The 4,738-nt window shown below is 66.1% G+C and overlaps 1 long non-coding RNA gene across 1 annotated transcript; it reads left to right on the top strand.

Moving 5' to 3' along the window:
* The first annotated feature begins 3,089 nt into the window (after nt 1-3,089).
* Nucleotides 3,090-4,348, top strand: LOC309866852. Its single transcript, XR_014312832.1, has 3 exons — nt 3,090-3,717; nt 3,912-4,137; nt 4,216-4,348. It is a non-coding gene; the product is annotated as an uncharacterized lncRNA (long non-coding RNA).
* Nucleotides 4,349-4,738: the final 390 nt, after the last annotated feature.

The raw sequence follows: 4,738 nt of genomic DNA, 5'->3' as shown, positions 1-4,738 counted from the left end.
ATGACCTGGCTGAGCCTCGGGGCCCTGCCTGGAGAAGGGGGCAGGTGTGCATTGTCTCTCCGTCTCAGGCAGGCCCATCTCCAGCAGGAGGGCCCCACACCCCAGCAGAGCCGCAGGAGCCCTGATCGGCTGTCCCGCTGCGTGACCTGGTGAGCTGCTTCCCCTCTCTGTGCCGTGCTCCCTCACAGTAGCCTGAGTGTGATGGGACTCTGCTTTGCCCTTTGTTAGGGCTGAGCTAGTGTGAATCACTACTTCTAGGGCAGGTGGGTCGGCTGGGAGGGGAGGTGGGGGGCTCCTGGGCAGGGCCTGTGGTCTCTGCCAGGGGACTCTGTAGGTCTGGGAACAACCCGCAGGGGTAAGGAGGGGAGGGAAGCTTCCCAGGCAGGAAACCCCGGGTGGGGGCTCCCGGGCCAAGCCCCCCCTCGCAGACCCAGCCCTTGGGGCAAGTGCCCCTGGGAAGACAAGTGGAAGTGCCGAGTCAGCGCGTGCTGGATGAATATTCATGATGGCCCCGAGGTGGGGGCGGGCCGCGGGAATGAGGCCGCTGGGAGGGAAGAGGCTGCAAGCCAGCGATATTTTGAAATATCAACCTTATTAGCGGTGCCCCGGCCTCGGATCCAGGGCTGCTCAGCTGTGTGCATGGCCTTCTCCTGTTCCCAGGCCCCGAGTGGCCACCGGGGGCCACCTCAGCCCCTCACCGCACAACGGGGAAGGCCGGGTGCCCGGGGGGGGGGGGCAGGGGAGCAGGGGACTGGGGCGGGCACCAGCCTGGGCAGTCATGGGTAGGGCTGCCAGTGCCCAGGGGTCGGCGCAGGTGGTCAGAGGCAGCTTGGGGACAGACGCTCAGGACAGACCCTGGGGAAGGGCCCCCGCCTACCCCAGGGAGGGGAAGATTTCCTGGGGCATGTCCTTGGGGAGCCCTTGGCACCCCCCAGCTTAGAAGGGAAGCCCAACGTTGAGTGGCAGGCACCCAGGACCGCACAGCACATTCCCCGCACCCCCAGGCCTCGCCTCCACCCATGCTGCTGGAGAGCTGTCCGCCTCAGCCCCGAGTCCCCACCTTGTACCTCCCTGACCTGCAGGTTCATCCCCAGGCTGCCCTGCCCCCACCTCGTGCCACAGAGCCCGAACACGGAGGGTACACCCCCGCCCGCTCAGTTCTCCCCCTGCGGCCCTGGCGCTATTGCCCTGGGGATGCCCGGCCCGGAGAGTTGATTCCAGAAGTCTGTGCTGGGGCTGCGGCCAGAACACAGGGTCAGAGCACGGGGTCTGTGTGACAGTCGGACTGACCCAGAGGCACCAGGTCAGTGGGATCTGCAGCCTCCCCCACCCCTGCGGGCGTCTGTTCCCTGTCTGTGTGTCCCGCCAGACTGGTCTGCTGTTCCCCATCCTGAGGGCCACTGTTCCTGTCCCCTCCAGGCGGCCAGGGGCCTCGGCTGCCTGTCCCCTCGCGTCCCTGCCCCAGCCCTGCAGCAGGTGGCACTTGAGTTCGCTTTGTTCTCCAGCCCCGCGAGGGTGAGCTCGGGGAGCAGAGGCGGCCGCTGTCTGCGGGCTGGGGGGCAGGAGCGCCCCCCCCACAGCTGGATCTCCAGGATGGGAGCATGTTTCCCATGGCACCGGCCGTGTAGACCTGGAGTCTTTCTAGAAGCTGACAGAGCACCAGGCGGAAGATGAGTCACCAGCTGCCTCTGGGACGGATGGGGCCCTGGGTGGGACACGGTGTGGCCATAAGCCACAGCACCCAGTGGGGAGGTCGCGGCGGGGCACCGCAGCTGGGAGCCATGGAGCCCAGCCACTCCCCCGATGCTCCCTGCGCTGGCCACCACCCTCTGTGGCCTTGTGGCCCTGCCTGACTTCACGTGGGGAAGGGTCACTGCCCACCTGTCCTTGGCCTTATCGCATGGCCTGGGGTGACATCAGGGCCCGCACTCCCGGGCTGGGGCTCCAGCCCGGTCCCTGTTCTTTCAGAGGCTCCTGGATGTGTGGCCCCGGGACGTGGCCTGAGGGAAAGGAGCTGTGAGCCCAGAAGTCACTCAGGCTTGTGGGAGCCAGAGACCAGATCCGCCTTCGTGGACAAAGCCAGCTTGGTCGTCCCTGCTCGTGTGCAGCTGCCGCCGTGTCCTCTGCCTTGCCTGGCCCTGCGCAGAGGGCACAGCTGCCTGCGGAGGGATGGAATGCCCAGGGGGGCTGGTCTGGTCCGGGAGCTCCCGGCCAGAGGCCAGATTCCAGCCCCTGGTGGGCCAGGGGATGGGCAGGCGGGAGGTGAGGCCCCAGGCTCCGGCGGGGGCAGCGGGGTCCTCCAGGGGCACCGGGCTCTCGTCCCTTATGAAGATGCCCTCAGGGCAGGCGGAGTGAGCGGGAGTCGCCGTGAACCAGTGACGGCAGAGGCGGCGGCCAGCAACAGACAATGTGGACAGCACAGGATCCCTGCCTTCCAGCGAAGCCCTTGCTCGCGGGGCCTCTGTCTCCCCCCGGGAGCCGCCACCCGGGCCTGCTGAGAACGGAGGGCGAGAGCGAGGCTGTCTGGCTGGGGGACGGAATGACGGAGGTGCGGGCCTCACGTCTGAGCCTTCCCTGCCAGGCTGGACGCTCCTGGTGGCAGGTGCGGCAGACACGAGACGCCCCCAGGCCCCACCCAGCTGCCCCCGGTGCCCCTGTGGGCGCCCCTGGCCGCTCGAGGCCCCTCCACCGCCGGGTGACACTGGGCTGGGCCACAGTGAGTGCTCCCTGAATGTCAGCCCAGGATGCAATCAATACCCAAGGAGCCTTTCATTACAGGCTCGTAATTATTCACGGTTGACTCCAGGAGGCTGTGTGTGCCCTGAACACCCCGCCCCCACACTGGGCTGGGGGGCAGCATACGCCGACCCGGGATGTGGAGGAGGAGGCTAGAACCCCTGAGGTTAGCTGTGGAGGGAGAGCAGTGACGCCCTGAGGGAAAGGAGCTGTGAGCCCTGGGGTGGGGAAGGGGTGCCCCGGGGCTGCCGGACGCTCTGAGGCAGGAAGCCAGCAGGGGAGGGGGGGGAGCGGGGAGGGAAGGGAGTCGCTGGCCCTGCCCTGCCCTCCCTTCCCCCCTACCCAGGCCCAAGGTCACCTGAGTGCCTCAGCGGCACTGGAGTCCCTGAGGACCCCAGCTGGTCAGATGCCTCCACAGCGGGGGACAAAGACCTCAGTCAGGTCCCTGAGATCAGACCAGGAGGGCCAGCAGGGGGCCGCTGTGGTCCCTGAGGATCTCTGGGGATCCTCCCTGGCCCTAAGGCCCTACTGCTCTGGGCTCACGATGGTGGAGACGGAGGCTCTCTGGGTGGGGGCCTCCCCGGGTCCACCGGAGCCAAGCGCGCCCGTCAGCCCTGGAGTAGGAGTTCTTCTGCTCCCCACACACAGACCTTCTTTTTTCTGTAAAACCCCAGCTCTGCATCTCCCAGCCGGGCTCGCCTGCCTGGACCTGGACCCTTGAGGTGAGCCGAGACAGTTCTGTCCATCTCCTGCCAGCAACCTGGACGTGGTCCCTCCCCCGCTGGAGTCTGGGTCTCTGCCCGGCCCACTGTGGCCAGTGCATGGTGGACAGTGCCAACCGAGGTGCCCAGTGGCCAAGGCAATGTCTCCAGATTCTATGGGCTGAGTCGGGTGCCCCCCAAATCCGAAATTTTAGATACTAATACCCGATACCTCCGAGGGAACCTTATTTGGAAATAGGCTTGTCACAGGTACACTCAGGTAAGTGAGGGTGAGGTCATGGGAAGGGAGGGCGTGTCCTTGTAAAAGGGGGATAGGGCCACGGACACGTAGTGACGGAGGCAGAGAGGGGGCACCAAGGACTCCACGCTGGGGAGCAGCCAGGAATGGACACCCTCACAGCCTCAGAAGGAGCCAGCCCTGGGGCACCCTGACCTTGACCTTCTGGCCTCCAGGACTGTGGCTGACCTGCTTCTGTGGTTCGAGCCCCCAGTCTGTGGCACTCTGTTGGGGAAGCCCAAGCAAGCGAGCCCTCCAGACTGGGGACGGGGACCTGGGTTCCAGCAGCACTTTCCGGGGTGTGGGCCACCAGGCCCCCCTTTCTGAACGCACAAAGTTCCAGTGACCATTGAGGAAACCGAGTCTTTGAGATGGGAAGAGATTTGCTCACAATACCCACAGGTGCGTGGTGGGGGGTTGCCTGAACCCCAGCCCCCGACTCCCACCGACGCCCCACCCGATGCCCCGTTCTTCCTCCAGCTGCACCGTGAGGGCCTCTCCCACCCGGCAGATGGAAGGACTGAACCGCAGGGTCACTTGGGGCCTGGCACAGAGGGAGGGGCGCCGGGCCACTGCCAGGGACTTAGACACCCCAGGCCATGGTCTCAGGCGAGGCTCTGAGCAGGGTGGGGCAGGAGGGAGCCCCATAGAGCTGTCAGGAGGTCTTCCTGGAGGAGGTGTCCCCTTGGGCTGGGGGATGGGCAGGGTCAGGCAGCATTTCTGGGGCAGAGACAGCAGTGGGCAGAGCAGGGGTGAGGGCGGGCCGCACAGATGTGGGCAGCAGGGTGCCTCCGCAGATGACAGCAGTGAGACACTTGCCCGAGGCCCCGTCTGCCGAGGGAGGCTGGCACGCAGGCTCCACCGGGATGAATGCCCCAGGCCCTTAATTCGTGTTCTAATGACAGAATACAGAGCGCATACAGAGCGCGTTATCAACAACCTGTTTCACATGAAAGCACGGAGCCATTTGCGGAAGTGGGGCCCAGCCAGGCCCAGGCCAGGC

The sequence above is a fragment of the Mustela nivalis genome (assembly GCF_964662115.1).
Source record: "Mustela nivalis genome assembly, chromosome: 6".
Lineage (NCBI taxonomy): Eukaryota > Metazoa > Chordata > Mammalia > Carnivora > Mustelidae > Mustela > Mustela nivalis.
The sequence above is the reverse complement of the archived record's forward strand: the minus strand, read 5'-3'. Positions and strand labels throughout refer to the sequence as shown.